The 18666-nt window shown below is 37.9% G+C and overlaps 1 pseudogene; it reads left to right on the top strand.

Moving 5' to 3' along the window:
* Positions 1–11136: 11136 nt before the first annotated feature.
* LOC145495111 (adhesion G-protein coupled receptor G2-like) overlaps positions 11137–18666 on the top strand; it is a 15011-nt pseudogene continuing 7481 nt past the window's right edge.

The raw sequence follows: 18666 nt of genomic DNA, 5'->3' as shown, positions 1-18666 counted from the left end.
AAGATTCAAGATATTTAGGACAAAAATTAATAGGATAAGGGATACACCGACAACCCCCCCCCCCCCCTCCCACTATGGGGCCTCAACAATGGTCTGCTATTTAGGATATAATAAAAGTATGTCAACTGCTATAAGCATTTATTCTGGACTCTTAGTATTTATATCACGGTGGAATATGAAAGTTTTGTGTCAGATTTTAGGGATTTGAGGTTAGGTAACGCAGCTCCTTGTTAGTAATTTCGAAGCCCACACTTGTTACACTGAATAGATAGATAAAGATGGGGCTGGAGAAATAAACAGAGAATTAAATGTGTCCCGAATTCTGTACCGTTTCACACAAATTTCTTACATGATGACCTTTGTGTTTGCAAAGAGATCGAGGCACAACATTTCACACTATACTTGTAAACAACTATCCTAATCTCATTGACGGCCATTAGTTTTTGACGAGAATTTTCATTTATTACAAATAGAATACGGATAGAGCTCAAATAAAGTCTCTTACTTGTTTTTTTTGTTGAGCATTATACTTGTGTCTTTCGCTGCCCGAAATGCCATCAAATGCTGCGAAAGGCAACAGACTGACAAGTAGTGCGCAAGAAGTAGTGATAAGCGGCGTTCTATTGAAACTCCTTTTTCTAAGCGGTTCCGCTTTTGTCCCAGATAAGGAAATGCTCAGAAAATTACTGAACAACAATTTACAGTACGGTTCATGTTGACTTGTTCCTGAAATGGAAACCTATTTGACAAGGCCAAAATATGATATAGCGACAATCGTGGTGTTCACCCTGTCCTAGCAAATTCTACTATTCCAGTCCCTGCTGAAGAAATTAAACCAAAAGGCTGGGCCCTGAAAGTGACGAAAAAGGCCACTCGTTTCAATGAAAAACAAAAAAACTACCTTGAAGAAAAGTTTTTCTCGGGTCAGGAGACGGCCATAAAAGTCGAAGCAATTACTGTGGCACCAAAGATGAGGCGCTCAAAAGATGAGGCCAGAATTAGCCGGTTCACCTGTGATGAGTTCCTGACTCCTTGCCACGTTTAATCCTTCCTCTCGAGAATGGTTTCAAAGCTCAGAAACAGACAGGAGAAGGTCCTCCAAGAAGACACAACAGCCGCTGAAAATCAAGCTGCAGATATTTTTGACAAGTGTCAGTTAACTCATCCAATTGCTTATGACTCATTCAACTTGTGTGCCTTAAACGCATCTATAATGTCTTTAAAAAGCTAAGCGTCAACATTAGTGCTTCGCTTGATAGATGCGGGTATTTTAAAGCGCCCTGCATAGGGTTGAAAACTAGTCTTGTGCAGACATGCAGCTGTGCTCCATCACAGAACCGAACGACATTAGCGGCTGTGGGGTGCCTCAGACTCATAACGAATGGTGCCTACAAAATACAAACGTGTTTCCGCGATATTAAGAAAACGTGGAAAAAGTAGATCTTAGCCAGGGTTATTAGAATCCACAAAGAAAACTGGGGGTAGTCATTAATTTTTCCGAGATGATTAGCTACTGCTGACGGTAGCATTTTTCTGAAAAAAAGGTAAAGATATTTCTTCATAGGTTCTCTTAAGGTTCAGAAAACTAAACATTAAAAAAAACATCTTTAAACTGCGTGGTAAGTGGTAACATGAAAACCACTTTTGATATGTATTTAATAACAGAATCGTCGCAACAGCGCTTTGAGCGTCCCTGGACAGCACTCCTCTGACTTAGCCAAAATACAGTCTACATAACTTTTCCTCACAGCCAAAAACTAATGAAATTGTTGAATAGGCTTGCCACTTCCAATTCATACAATAAAATGTAGCTGTAATCACCCCTTTTTCAAAAGTTAAATGAGTTGTTTCACCCTTTCGAAAACTTTGTCGGTGTCCGTTACATTTTTTCCTGTTACTTCCCAAGTAAGTTAAACATTGACGTCTCTCGCAGTTGTTTTGCGCGGGCATTATTCCATCTATAGTTGAATTTCAGTATGATTTTTTCTACGGATACGATAAAAGCTAGTTTTTCAGCTGGAGGCCGTTCCCAGTTAGTGCTTAGCGATATGCTGCTTTTCTGGTAATCCCGGTTTTAGTACAGGCTCGTAATTTTAGTGCGAAATTTGTTTCGGCCACAATAGGACTGGGTTTTTTTTTAAGTCGCACGCTTGGAAGGGTAGTTAATTACGTCACTAGTTCCAACCCAAGCGCGCGCCTGGCGTTTAAACCATGCCTTGCGTAATCCACAGACCGTGTGCCCACAAAAAAGAAGGCACCGTCCTTAACTGCCCTTCAGTAATTTTCTGAGCATTTTCTTTTCTGATGCAAAAGTGAAACGGCTAAGAAAATGTAAGGAGTTTCAATAAAACGTCGCTTACCATTACTTCCTGCGCACTATTCGTCAGTCTGTTGTCTTTTGCAAAATTTGATGGCACTTCTGGCAGCGAAAGACACAACTGTCCCGCTTTATCTGTTCTAAACATGCTCTATCCCATCAATTTTTCCCCTAATTTTCTTGTATCCTATTAATTTTTTACCCAAATATCCAGTATCCTAAAAACCCCTAATAGGGCCTCGCTGATGAACTGATAAAGCTGATCAAGATACACAGATCATAATCTTTTGACCTGATACTGTCTATCGTTTTCTTTTTTTTTTCTTTCTTTTTTTTTTTTAATACACGACCTCCCACCTACCCACCTACCCTGCAAAAATAACCTAGAAAATGCCTGCAAGCAGAAGCTCATGTTCAAATCCTTCTGGGAAAGCCAGTTACTAGTTTAGCCACAGACATGCGTAAAATGGCTTTAATGTCGGTTACATTTTCACTTCCTACCCAGCCTACCCCTACCCGTTGGAATGTTTATTTGTCAAAGGTAACGCAATCTGTGGAATAATGGCGGGTACACAACAGATCAAAACAGAACTGAGCTTAAACGAGTTCTTGATGAGAATCCTCGATTAAGAGGAGGATTTTAAAGGCTGCTAACAGACTTCTGGGTCAGTTAGGATTTCAGCAAATTGTTAAACTTCTTGTTGAGCATTATACTTGTGTTAAGCGAAAATACATAGCGTAAATGCGACCAGTCTTTTATACTACCGGACGGATAACACTCTTCAACATGAATGGCTGTTATGTCATATGACAGACCACCATCGGATCAACAAATGTGCCTTGACTACTATAGGTCAATTTATCCACATATATAACATCATGCCTTGGCTTCATGTTTGTTTTTTCACTCCTATGCATTTTACATTATGTCGATCGGAAGAAAAGTACCGAATGAATGTGGATCCGGAAATTACTCGAAAGTTTTAAAGTCAGTCTTCCGTTTTTGCAATTTTTTCATAGATATTTAGAATTTATTGAGGATTGAATTGAGCCAAGGTGACAAGATATGACAGAGGATTTACTCTGAAAGCTGTCAAGCTGTATTTTTAATAATTTCCTCTCAGTTCTATTTTAGACAAGTTGTTTGCATTGGCTAAATTGCGAATCCTATTAATTCGTCGTCAACTGATGCAGTTTTCTGACATACAACAATTCTGGTATTGCCATTTACAAGAAGAACGTATTCGTTTTCAAGCATAACCAAATGCAAGCGTCTGTCAGGTACTGATTTGACCTGATTCATGACATGACTCATCTCAAGTATAATTTTAAGCTGGAAATGATGTTTTTTGCTATGTATCCACATTTATTGCTTTGTTTCAGAATCACAGTGAAGGAGACTTTAATCATCGACCTCCTGTTTATTACTGGTGCTATCTTGGAATTTTTACACGGTTTGTATGGAAATAATAATTCCTTACCTTTTTACGCCTTAACATAGAACATTTTCCTTTACTTTTAAAACATTTCACTCGCAGCAATATCTATAAGTGTTAAATTACGTGATTCTCAAGCCATTACGCTTCTTTTCCTTTATGTGGGAACACACAATAAATGAGTCCATTTTAGGCGAGCTGGTGGCTGGCTAATCTCAATTAATATGCGTCTTTCACTGAACCAAATGTTGAAAAGAATAAGCAAAAAAATTTTCCTCTGAGACCCAGGGACAGCTAGTTGGGTTGGGGGAAAGTAAACGCCGCAAAAATCGAAGCGATGAAACTTTACAGTTACTTTCGTCGCTTCAATATTTGCAGGGTTCACTAGCCCTGGATCTTAGAGGGTGAAGCAAAAAATGGGATTAACAGCGTGTCCGTGTGAGCACTGACCACTTAAAGTTTCGTGGAAAATGGATTGTCTTCATTTTCTCTACAAAAGTCAAGCAATATATGCAATGAACGAACAGAGCCTATATTTCGGCAGATTTGCTTTCTTTATTTTTCGAGGAATTCATTTTGCAGGCACCTCGAAAACCACACAAAATCGAAAATTGAAACTCCAAACTATGGGGGTTACATTATGCTTACTTAAAATTCGCACATTTAATTAAACATTCTAATTCTTACAGAATTACTGCATATTTTTTTTCCTGTTTCCGCACAACTAAAAATTATTTGCTCATCAAAAAAACACAACCAAAGTATTGAAGTTTTTTTTCCTTACCTTTACCCTGACCGAGCCTCCAAACAAACAGATTGTTTTCAAAAGTGGTACTGAGTGTATCTCTATACATGAGTGATGGAGGTCATCAGCCTAATGTACTAAGCCTAAGGTGGAAATATCTGTATTAAAAGTTGTGGGCACTCTTAATTTTGAAGCGCAAAATATTCGAGCAAGTAACTCAAAATTCAACATTTTGTTTTGTACTTTTGAGTCCTAGCACTGATCACAGAACGTCACCTTTCCGTCACACATCCTCATTCTTTGTTGAAGAAGCCGTTGATTAAAAATCACGTATTCCCATGGAAATGAGCAACCTTAAATGGTTATGTTAATAGTTTTTTTTTTCAAACCTTTCCATTTCATTTTCTTGGTTTTTATAAGTTTGCTATAATTTGAGTTGAGTCATCGCCAAACCCGCTATTGTTCGTTAATCACATTTGACACTTCGTGAGAATGTTTTCGCGAATTACAGTTGTTAATAAATCAGGAGAGCTTAGAGAGAGATTTTTATCCAATTTGATATCCGAAATGGACCTTTTTAAAGATGTCATAAAGATCGGCTTTTCCGAGTATGTTTTTTAAATTCAAACACACAATATATACCTAAGTGCTGGATTTATCATGCCGAGTAAATAGGCGCTGCATAGTGGAACTGGACTCGGTATAAATTTATTGTATAAATTATGAAAGATATTGTGAGTTTATGTTATGTGGAACTATGGAGAGAACCATTAGCTGATGTGGCTGGCAACAGCTTCCTGCAGCACTTTCTAAGACCCCGAGGACACTAAAGCGCGTGTATTTTGATGCATTTTCGCCTATCGTCCACACTAAAACCAACGAAAACGCTGATAAAAAAAAGGTTTCAAAAGTGGGGCCTTCTAAAATAGTATCATTTTAAAACCGCTCCGTTTCTAGTGTGGGAAGGTGAAAACGGAGGCTTTTCAAAACGGTGCCGAAAAGAAGCGTCATATACCGTCCTTTCCATGCATCAGCGTTTTCGGACGTTTTAGAGCTTGCGATAGGCAAAAACGTATCAGAGAGTATGCGTTTATTTTCAAACGAAAACCCATTATTTTGGACAGGTGAAAACAAACCAAAAACGATAACACTGCGTGTGTATGTTAATGTGTAGTGTAGTTTAATTTTCAATTTCGTTTACATCGACCTCCGTAAGCAGCTTCTCCTGTTCAAAATACAAGCCTTTGCTTTGTCGCTAACGCATCAGCTTCATCGTAACTGAAAGATTTTCACGCCTTTTCCCGCTATATTTGGTGCCTGCTTCCGTCGTTTTGCCCAGTTAGCAAAAACCACGAGCTGCTCCTGAAAGATCCGGTGCGAAAATTGATTACAACCTGTAATAACGACTTTGTGCTCATATCACGTGACTTTTTGCTAGTTTAATTACAGCGACAACCGAGTGACAATCTGATGACAGTTATAAACTAGCTGTAATTAATAGACAGAATCATCTGCACATACCGAAAAATATTGTTTGCTCAAAATTGTCAATTTTGAGATAAACAGATAACCTGAAAACTTCATTTCCTGGCAAACTAGAATTGCTTGCGAGTTGCCACTTTATTTCAGAAAACGAAAGTACTGATAACTCTCCTTCAAATTCGTAGGCTATTTCGTTCAAAAGAAGAGTAAAACTATGGTCGTTTTCAGGCAGAATTTCACTTCATTACGTGCAGGTTTATAGTTTGAACAAAAGATGAAAAGTTCTTATTTTTCCCGTCCTATTGTAAGATGGAAAATGAAACATTTAACATCAACCAAACAAAAAATACGATGAAATAGAAATGATTCTTTTGTTTTTTTTCACTCATACAATTTACTTGATATAAAAGAAAAAAAAAAGGTGTAAAAGTTCAGTATGACTGTGGAGACTGAAGTGGCTTTGTGGTCAGTCTTCTTCATTGTAATTTTTAGATAGATCTTTAGCGACGATTAAATTACTTACGCCAAAGTGAAAGATGAAACAGGGGATCTACTCTGAAAACTCTAAGGCCGCATTTTTAATAATTTCCTCTCAGCTCTATTTTAGAGGAATTGTTTGCACTGGTAACTGATGCAGTTTTCCCACGTACGACAATTTTGGTATCATGATTGCCATTTAGAAGAAGAACGTATCCGTTTTTAAACATGCCTAAAGGCAGGCGTCCATCAGGTAAAGATTCATGGCGTGACCCATCTCATGCATAAAAATTGTCGTTCTTTCTTATTTCCACATTTATTGCTTTGTTTCAGAATCATGATGAAGGAGACTTTTATCACCCACCTGCTGATTGTTGGAGCTATCTTGTTATTTTTATACGGTGTGTATGAAAATAATTAATTCCTTAACTTTTTAAGCCTAAACAAGTCGCATTTTCCTTCAGTTTTAAAATATTTCACTGGCAAAAATCTCTATAGTTATGATTATTTACTTGGTTGGGTTTTTTTACGCTTGTATTCCTTTATGTTGCACAAAATAGTGGAAAACACTAAATTTTTAGAATAGTAGTAGTAGTAGACTTCATCGGAGAGGGTACCATAAGTGAGTCCATTTCAGGCGAACTAGTAGCTTGTTGATGTAGACTGATTAAAATGGGCCTTTCACTAAACCAAAGGTTGAAAAGTATAAACAAATCAGCCTCTGAAACCCAGGCGCAGTGACTTCAGCTGGGACGAGATAAACCCGTAAAAATGGACGCAGAGAAAACTTACAGTAACTCTTGCGCTTCAATTTTTGCGGTGTTTACTTCCTCCAGCCCCAATTAACAGCCCCTGGCTCCGAGTCTCCGATGGTAAAGCAATAAAAGGAATGAATTTTTGTATTATTGTTGTTCGCGTTTTGCTAAAGCAAAACAGCAGATTCAAGTGTTCGTGAAAAACACAATTCGTATAGTGTAATCTTCTGGGCGAGGGAAGTTTTGAAAAGAACTGTTGCTGGTGACTGACGTTTCGACAGCCTGAGCGGAAATTATCTTCAGAGTCAAGCGCACCGCGTTTGTCAGTCGCGGTGTTTTAATTCCAGTCCATGCATTGAAACTTATTGGTCTGTTTAGCTTTGATGGTATTGGCTGTAGGACTCTTAACGTCTGTCAACAGTCGTTGGTTGGTTCTTCTACATATGTAAGTTTCGATCCGTCTATTGTTAGTCAAATTAGGTAGGTCTCATTGAGATCCCTCTGTCAGGTAGATATCTATCATTAATAACGCAAACAATAGGGTAAATCGCGGAAATGTTTGTTCGTATATTAAGTCCAAGTAAAGTCATTTAATTGCATCTCTACTTGAATTAAATACACGCCAATCTTTATAGCATCAATTGTAACATGGTTGAGTAGATGTTGTAATGTCGAGCGCATGCATCGTCAAACATTCCTCAGGCAGGTCTATCAAGCAGTGTGGAGTACCAAACCTTTTCAAACTCAAAAAGTTGTAGTGAAGACTGACTGAACGACGAAAAAAAGAGAGAGCCGAAATTTAAACCCAGGCCTCACTGCCTGGGTAAAAAAAACAACAACAACAGCACCGTGCTCTTTCTTTTTTCTTTCGTTTTCCATTGCGTTCATCGTTTGCTTTGTTCAAACAAAATAAATCGCAGCATAGTAAGTAAGTAGTCAGTCTTGTCCATAACAACAGTCTTGTCCATAACAACAGTCTTGTCCATAACAACAATGACACGTCCATAACAACAGTCTTGTCCATAACGACAATGACACGTCCATAACAACAGTCTTTTCCATAACAGCAATGACACGTCCATAACAACAGTCTTGTCCATAACAACAATGACACGTCCTTTGTCGGCTGGTAGTATGACAATGTTGTTGTCGTGTTTCAATCGTTTCAGTGCTTGTTGTTCGTCTTTTGTCAGGACCACCTAAACGAACAGAATGCCGACATCCGGTTTACTAAAGAAATCGAAGAAAATGGAAAACTTACTTTTCTAGACTGTTTGGTAAGCCGCGACAACAACGAATTAAGAACGACAGTGTACAGAAAACCGACGCATACCGACAGATTACTTGACGAATCATCCTACAACCCGACTTCACACAAAGCCACGACTATAAAGACTTTGACGAGACGAGCGCAACTAGTTTGTGACACACCGGACAGCTTACGTGACGAAAACAGATACCTTAAACGTGTTTTTCACAAAAACAACTACAACGCTGACTTTATCAGACGAAACATTTACCGACCTACTGAAGCTGACGCTACGAACAGGAACCCAACACCTGTTACTACATTGACCATATCTTATATTAAGGGGACTTCTGAGACCATCTCACGGATCCTGCAGCCCTACAACATCCGTGTAGCCCACAAACCTACAACTACGTTGACCAACGTGAAAGACAGAGACGAACCTAACAACAGACAGGGAGCAGTTTACAAGATGAAATGCTCCGACTGCCAGGCTTCCTACATTGGTGAGACTGGCAGAAACCTTAACACGAGACTGACTGAACACAAACGAGCCACGAGAAATGGTGATGCCAACAATCACATTGCTGTACATCATCAACTGACAAACCACAACATTGACTGGGACTCTGCTCAGTGCTTAACCTACAGTACAAACTATTTTCAACGACTGACTCTGGAAAGCTGGTACACTAACTTAGAACAAACGCCTCTCAACAGATGTCAACAACTACCAGCGCCTTACAAACGACTTATCCATTACGGAAACGAAACCGACAAACGGACTTCTAACAGACCGACTTAACAATACACGGACCAAAAACCGACCTATTTGACTAACAATAGACGGATCGAAACCCACCAATGACTGATGACAAACTTTACACGAGTCTTTCAGCCAATACCATCATGGCCATACTGACCAATCACGTTCAACGGACCAGACTTATAACGTCATCGACTGACAAACACTATTCACTTGACTCTGAAGATGACTTCCGCTCAGGTTGTCGAAACGTCAGGCACCAACAACAGTTCTTTTCAGAACTACACTCACCCGGACGATCACACTATACGACTAAAAATAAATCGTATTTATACAAAGCGCCAGTAACTGTTGAGTTTTCTAATTTCTGGTGACCAGTGAAACGATGAATGACTGGTTACCCAATAAAATAACGGAAATACGTGAACATCCGTTTAAAAGTCTGTCTAGATGCTTTTACGGACTGTCGTATAATTCGCTATTTTGAGGGACATCTCAAGGTTACTTACCGCAAAAGGCAATTCACGTTTCTTTGCCATAAGACTATTCAATGTCACTATTTTAAATTTTTATTACTGTTATCCTATAGAAATAAATAAAATAGAATAGACGCACTTTAGAAGCACTTGAGTAGATATATACATACAATAAATTAAAGTGCGAAAACTTTCTTCAGATGATAAGTCCAAATAGAAGCACTTTATGGCTTTCTTACTTAAATTAAATACGCGCCATGGTCGAGTGGATGTTATAATGCCAAGCGTCGCTTTACATTCTTCATGCAGGTCTGTCAGGCAGCGTGGAGTACCAGGCATTAAAATATGGGCATTAAAATACGGGCATTAAAATATGGGATCCCAAAAATACGGGCATTAAAATATGGGATCCCAAAATTGCCAATTTTTTACAAAGAAACATATTCCTGGGGGCAAGAGTAGCCCCCTGGCATAATAAATAGTTACATAACTTCCTCATATTTTTAAAGTACCAAATTTTGGTGGCTTGCTACAAAGCGTTTTCGAACCATAATAACCCAGACATGCTAAACAAGTTTTATCGTATAGCTTTGTGCAATTCGCTGGATTCCTTGGAAAGGCACTGCACAGTGACACTGGATTCGTAACATGTCATTATTACTGTTATCGTTATCGTTATCGTTGTCGTTGTCGTTGTCGTTGTCGTTGTCGTTGTCGTTGCTGTTGTTATTGTTATTGTTATTGTTATTGTTATTGTTATTGTTATTGTTATTGTTATTGTTATTGTTATTGTTATTGTTATTGTTATTGTTATTGTTATTGTTATTGTTATTGTTATTGTTATTGTTATTGTTATTGTTATTGTTATTGTTATTGTTATTGTTATTGTTATTGTTATTGTTATTGTTATTGTTATTGTTATTGTTATTGTTATTGTTATTGTTATTGTTATTGTTATTGTTATTGTTATTGTTATTGTTATTGTTATTGTTATTGTTATTGTTATTGTTATTGTTATTGTTATTGTTATTGTTATTGTTATTGTTATTGTTATTGTTATTGTTATTGTTATTGTTATTGTTATTGTTATTGTTATTGTTATTGTTATTGTTATTGTTATTGTTATTGTTATTGTTATTGTTATTGTTATTGTTATTGTTATTGTTATTGTTATTGTTATTGTTATTGTTATTGTTATTGTTATTGTTATTGTTATTGTTATTGTTATTGTTATTGTTATTGTTATTGTTATTGTTATTGTTATTGTTATTGTTATTGTTATTGTTATTGTTATTGTTATTGTTATTGTTATTGTTATTGTTATTGTTATTGTTATTGTTATTGTTATTGTTATTGTTATTGTTATTGTTATTGTTATTGTTATTGTTATTGTTATTGTTATTGTTATTGTTATTGTTATTGTTATTGTTATTGTTATTGTTATTGTTATTGTTATTGTTATTGTTATTGTTGGCGCACCCTTAAATCGCCCCGAAAAGATAACATTTACAATACAAAGACGACCCCCAAAATTACGCCTTTGCTCGTGCAAAACGAATTACTCAATTTTCAAAACTGTGGGCGTTGAAAACTGAAAAATATTCGAAGTATAATAAACACAATAGCCTCTGTTTCACTTTTAAAATATGCTCGGATATTTGTCTTTGGACATTACCTGTTCCTCGGAACTCTAAGTTTTCCTCGAGCCTCGCTCTCGGAAAACGGTACCCTTCTCGGAACATATAACGTCCGCAGGCAAATATCCGAGCACATTTTCGCGCCGAATGGAGGTTATTGTTTGTAGGTATCCAGTGATCCAGCTAAGCATGCAATATTTTGCCATGGCGTGGAAAGAACTGCCAGTTACGCAGGTGTAAATAACATTATGCTAAAGAAGTTTAACTTTCTCAGTCGTACAGCACGGCCTGCAAGGTGGAGATGGAGTGATACTGGAGCGTCATTTTCAGCGAAACCGAAGATGTTCGGCGTCGTACGTGTAAACGACGCCACGAAATTAGTAGATACTGGCCCTATCGGAGTTTACTGGTTCCTGATCACTAGCGACAATTTTCTGGAAATTGAAAACTGCAGCGAAAAACATGCTTATATTTGCGAAGGATCTGAAGGTAAAGAGTTGATTTACTGTAAGACGAATGATATCTGACAACTCAAAACTATCACACTCAGTCAGTACTCTTGACTAGTCTAGATTAAAAGTTAACTGTGAGAATATTATCTGACTATTTTAGAAAGTAGACGGTTATTGTTAGCATACAGGTACATGGTTAAAACATCACACGTGACGCTTGCGTTAATGGTAAACAGAATTTTTATAAATCACGCTTTGTTTCTCGACATCCATTCTCTAATGTACGGAAGCAAGCCGAGAATCCACGATGTCCTAAAATTGACTTAATGATTTAACCACTGAGAAAAGAGAAAGTGATAATTTTTTTGTATTGCATGTTTGCATCACAATCTTCTTTGACCATTCATGATAGAAACCGATCTTAATCTTTGTAGTTTTATCAAGAAGAATAACATAGTCAAAGTCAACACAAATGCAACCCACGGCATTGGCTACAACGTTGATGACAAAAGTAACAGCAATATTCAGTATCTCACCAACACTACCAACAAATGCAAAGGAACAGGTGATCGTGTTTTTATATTTCCTAAAGAGTGCAATCGTAGCAGTATGTGTGTATATATAGTTTTTTTTTTCCTTGGCAGCTCACAACCCTTAAATCTATAGCTTTGAATAAAGATTCTTTAAACATATTTCTCCGCGCTCAATGTGTCGGTAGAAATAGATTTCTTTCCTTTTCCATTACAACAGAAATGCATTTATCCTCTTGTCTTCCCTGGGCACATAAAAAGCACACGACGTTTTAGTTTGTTTGTTTGCTTTTTTACACTTTCCAACAAACTTTAGAACAAATTCTACTACATATTCCAATACAACGGAAACTCGGCCAAAACCATCGCACTTTTTTTCCTGTCTTCGATTTTCCTGTTTAAACCAGTTTTCCTGTTAGACTTGGTGCTGTAGGCACATGATAGTATATATCGTATATAAGTGCATAGACTGCAACACCACGCAAAAATGCAAAAGACACTTAATATATCTAACGTGATGATGTTGTGCTTCTCTTTCGGTATTAAACGATTACAGATTATCTCATCAAATTGAAGCAGCTCAATGTTGACGATGAAGATTCTCTGCAGGTAAGAAACTATTAATACGCTCTAAAACCTTCGGGATTGTTTCCATCATCGGTCGTATTGTTGACCAGTCACACCATTTTGTTTTCCAAACCCTGATATTGCAACACGGATAAGGTTTATTACGTCAAAAACAATGGTTTTTCACCAAGTAATGATGTGTTTCAGTGAATTCAAGGGCGTGGGGTAACGCTGTGAAGCATAAACATGTTATTTAGGGGTGGGTGATATCTTTTCCTATTCGTAATTTAAGGGAGCTGCAGCAAAACCACTCCAGCATCGCCAAAGAGAACCTTTATACAAAAAAATATTTATCGAACAGAACAATTTGCGCGTACTTTATCCGGGTATACTAGATGTTTAATACCAAACAATGCGAAATGACCAAATTTCGCCCGTTTTGGACAAAGTAATGTTTTACAACGTTAAAAAACTGTTAATCAATCTCCGATCGTTACATTCGCATAAAGAAAAAGAATAACAGAATCAACTATTTATACCTAAATTTAAACGAAAACAGAGTGGTTTCAATAACAAAGGAAAAAAAACTACCACCAATGCTTAGCTTGATTAACTATTCCTGTGAAGAACTGTGCATTCATTAAAGTTCAAATGGCAACTATATGGACTTTCATAACAACAACACAAAGTGCATCTCAGCGCTGGCTTATTATCCGTATTCCTTTCAGGAACTGAACTCGGTAATTACATATTAACCAAGGTATCAAAGCGATAGGCGCAGTTAACAGGTCTAGGTGACTGCGAAACTCGAAGGTAAAATTTCAATTCAAGTTTAACTAGGTGTCGTCCTTGCCGTCACCGTCGCCATTGCTAAGCTCCCTGATATTTAAATCGGGGACAAACTTAGTCTAATGGCCTACTAGGTTAAACTGATTTTTAATCTACCTTAATAGTGGGTTCTATGCTTTTAGATTGCCGTGAATGAAACTTCAAGGCTACTTACACATTCCAATAACAGTTCCTATCACGAAACGGCGACCAAATCTGTTGGTAGCCACTCGGCAGCTTGAGGCATTTGCCATGAAATACGCGATGGAACATCTAACCACAAATGGAACCTCGAATGCCAACATAACTAGCACTGGAGAGCACTTTGGTGAGTTATTGATTAAGCCAACTTTGAAATTATACGCTAAATTAAATACCCCATCAACCATTTATAAAGACCTTTATAGGGGAGCTACGCCGCGCGAAACAACTTAACTATAGGAACAGAACCACAGCCATGCATACAAATAGAAAACCATGCAACTCTTTTTACATGGTCTACACGGCTAGCGGCATAGATCGCGGGCACGTGCGCTCTACGAAGACGGCGAAAAACGACGACTTTGAGCAACGTGGCGACCATACTCCCGCCAATACCAAGTCATGCAGCGCAGCAGCCTTGGTTTACAGCGTACATCTTTGATATTGGACATCAATGTTATAGTCAACTGACACCTGTCAAATCAGGGTATCCGTTGATCAGTATCACATGCCATATCGCGGGCTTAGGTTAATTTTTTTTGAAGTTGACCGCTGACCACGTACTGAGTTTCTATTAGATCGCGGACTCAAGCCAGGTTAACTTTTTTTAATCAGGGCCGGGTTGTTTGGAAGCTAACACAGGTTCAAAAATCAACCGAAGTATAAATTTTTCGTGTTTCTCACTCTTTATGTCTTCTGTAGTTTGAAGTTATACAAACTCAAAAGAGAAGGCCACAATATGAACAGAAAACTTCACCGTAAAGTTACAAAAACTCAAATCAAAATTTTCGCTTATCCTGGGTTAGCTTAATTGGGCTTTGAACAACCCTGCCAAGGAGCTCCGCTTTTAGTCTTGGCTAAATCTATTTATAACATAGCGCGCACGCTACTCCTACCTAATTCCTATCATGGACGAAATCACATTATAACATAGCGCGCGCCCTAGCCCTGCCTAATTCCTATTAAGCCATCATGAACAAAATCTTTATCTACGCACGGCCGTGCTCAATAAAATGACGTGTGCAGTTTCATTTCAGCTGCAAAATTTCCGTCGAGTTTAGTGCGAGTTGCTTTTGTTTAGGTTTCGTAAACGTGAACATTGTTCTGAACAATCCAAAACCTACTTCGAGGTTTTGACTTTTGCCGAGCTAAGATGTTTACTTAGACTTGAGTATTTTGACTTTGTTTGTCAAGATTTTCATTGCGTATTTTTGTCTTTGTCTGCCTACATTTTTATTATAATTAAATCGAAGAAGCGAATTTTTCGTTGACAATTTTAGAAACCAAGTTAAACGTTTTCGTTCAACTGATTGTGGCGTGTTAGGATCCTAATGACCTTTGTTTTCCTTCACCGTGCATTGTGAGAAATTTGTAGTTAATCACAAATAAAACATGTTTTAGCGCCCAATATGTTGTCGCCATGTTATAAAAGAATTGGTTCATGCTTTTAGCTGTGCGTATATCGAGTTATGGATGCACGCGGGAAGTTTGGAGAGCACTCAAGAAGCTAGAGTTGCTCTCGGCTATCGCCTCCAGCAACTCTTACGCTTCTTCCGTGCTCTCCAAACTTACCGCGTGCATCCATAACTCGATATACGCACACTAAGCATAAACCAATTCTTTATTGTATAATAACCCAAGTTATTCTCGCGTTTTTATTGGTTCTCGCCTATTATCTATAAGAGGACAGCCGCACGATTGACGTCATCAGTTCAAAGTTCTTCCCTCTGTGTTTAAAATGGCGAAAAGTTTTAAGAAGGTACAAAAAGTCATGACGAGGCACTGGACAGGTGCGAGAGTCTGGAAGAAGAAAGAAAAAGTCGTTTCGATTCTAAAAAATGACTGAAAAAAATACTTGAGCAGTATCAGTCGGCAGTCGAGCGAGACTAAACCAAAAACAAAATTGTTCTTGACACTACTTTAAGGTAAGAAAACATTGCTAAACGTTTCGAATTTAACAAAACCACTAAGCAAAACGTTTATGTCATCAATTTATTTTAAAAATTGAACTTTTCTCAGTCTTAAAATTATTGTTGACACAGTTTGATTCCAGGAATTAAACATCAAAACATCATCAGTTTAAATAAACACATGACCTTAAGTTTAACCTTGTTTTCCGACGCGAATGTTCCAGTCCGATTCAGAGCATAGTAGCGAGAAGAGAAGAGCGCACTACAGCTTACGGTCGACTGTATCCCAGCTATAAGGTGTCTCCGACACTATATCAAACTGATTTGACAATCACCAACCACAGAGCTAGAACACAAATTTCCACCATCACTAACGCTCCTTTCATCCAAAACTCGAGTCGAATGGCCCGCAGGCGCAAGTTTTCTTAGCGTATATTTTCATTTCCTGCAACATTCAAGACACCGTCCCAGCTTTTCGGCTCACAGGGCTGCTCTGATGATAAAAACTGACTCAACATTTTCTTTAGATTTGTAGATTTCGCAGTTCAATTCTGCTTCCGCTGTTAGTTTTCAATCCACGAGAAGCGATTTTTGACTCAAGTTTGACAATGGCGTGATTTGTTTGGACCAATAACAATTCTTTGCTACGCATAGCAATCAATGAGATTACTTCATTTTGTATAGACAATAGATAACGTCAAACGGCGTTTTTCGCGTTTGCCAAAGTGGGCAAAGGCCGGCTTTCGAGTTACGTTGAAAGATTTTAAAATAAAAAAAAAGCTTTTTTCGTCGTTTCTTTGTTATATAAAACAAATAGACCCCATGTTGCCGTGCGTCTGTTCCGTAATAGATCACAGAAGATGTTTAAATGTGGTAAGAACATCAGTGACCCACTCGGCTATCGCCTCGTGTGCCACTAGTTTTGATCTTACCAAATAAGTGGCACACGATGGTGATTTTGACGTCATCTGTGATCTATTACTGAACAGACACTCAGCAACATTCAATCTATTTGTTAAATATACGCAAGGCCGTGCGTATATAACATGGCGTGTGCATTTTCAAATTAGCTGCAAAATAATAGTGTTAAGTTTTGGCAATGTGAAGATTATTCTGATCAATCCAAACTCGAGCCTTTTACTTTTGCCAAGCAAAGATATGTTTACTTGAGTATTTGGAATTTGTTTGTTTTGACTTTGTTTGCCTACATTTTCTTTATAATTAATTCGAAGAAGCGAGTTTTTCATTGACAATTTTAGGAACCAAGTTTAAGCGTTTCCGTTTTCGTTCAACTGTTGCTCAAATGATTGTGGCGTGTTAGGATCCTAATCATCTTTGTCACTGTGAGAACTTTGTAGTCAATCACAAATGAGACATGTTTTAGTGCCCGTTATGTTATCACCATGTTATAAAAGAGTTGGTTCATGCCTTTACTTACTTACTTAATCCTCTTCCTGCGTGTCTGCACATAAGGCCGTGGCTCATGCTGTGCGCACATTGAGAAGAAGCTAGAGTTGTTAGAAAAAGCTAGAGTTGCTCTCGGCTGCGCCTCAAGCAACTCTTGCGCTTCTTTCGTGCTCTTCAAACTCCATAACTCGATATACGCGCGCTAATTATAAGCAGGAACCAATTCTTAAATATTATGGGTGGTTGTCTAACCGGCCTTCTGACGAAGCTAGAAGGCTGTATAAAAGTGTTAATTCCTTATGGTATGTCCAGAGCTCAGAAAAATCGAATGATGATATATTTATAAAGTGACCTATCAACAAAAAAACGTTTACATTTTGAGAAAGGAGTTTTGTCCGAGCCTTGTCTCTTCCAGTGATTATTTACTGGAGGCTTCACCCACCCCAGACAGTTTCTGAGTTTTCTGAATTGGCCCGTAAACATGATGTCTGCGATATTTTCACAACTTTTCTTTTCAGTCAATTTATAGCATTTACTGATGTTTACAGTGATGGAGGTTCGAAGTGTAAGCGTTGGTCATGAAAAAGACGTATAGTTTCCCTCTGAGGACGGCAGAGAACATCATGGTGATGGAAGTGAAAAGATCTTTCTACCAGCAGAACTCTTTAGAAAACAAGGTACGAAATCATATGAGCAAAGCTTTGCTTATTATTAAATGAACCGCTCCATGGCCCTTTCATAGGAGTAAAATGAAGAATGGTGGATCACGTGTGTGCTTGTGGAGTAGAAGTGAAGGCAGGCAGATTGATCTTTAATTTAGTTTGCCCTGAAATCTTTGAAAGGAAATATGCCACTAAGACAACGAAGTCCTTACCCTAACCTGGAACATACTCAGCTTGATTTTGCAACCAATGCAGAAACTTTAGCACTATCGTCATCAATCATACTCTTAACCAAATCTATGTCTCCGAAAAAGGGATATCTAATTACGAAAAAGTGAAATGGATATCTGTAACTGGAGATCACGAGATCACGCGTCTATCGCGTGACAAAAACGCCCGCGGAGAACCAATCAGAATCGATAACTTTTTTATTGTGAAGAAATCGAAAAGTTGATCTGAGCGTGTCCCTTTGTTTAGGATATATACCGAAGAAAAATAAAACCGTTATAGAAGGATATTTTTCATTTCTCTTTAGACAGGACAATGGAGAACTTAAGTGTTGTTTATTCCTTCCTACCTTCAAAAGCTTGAATGAATACTTGACAATGATTATAGACACTGTAATGTTGGACTAAGCGCGCAGTGCGTGTTGTTTTTAATAATTAGCAATGAGTCTCTGCACGATCGTCTTATTCTGTGAACGAGAAATCGTGACATAAAATTTGTTATATCTCGTCCATAGAAACTGGATGGAATATTATATAAGGAC

The sequence above is a fragment of the Orbicella franksi genome, chromosome 8 (assembly GCF_964199315.1).
Source record: "Orbicella franksi chromosome 8, jaOrbFran1.1, whole genome shotgun sequence".
Lineage (NCBI taxonomy): Eukaryota > Metazoa > Cnidaria > Anthozoa > Scleractinia > Merulinidae > Orbicella > Orbicella franksi.
The sequence above is the reverse complement of the archived record's forward strand: the minus strand, read 5'-3'. Positions and strand labels throughout refer to the sequence as shown.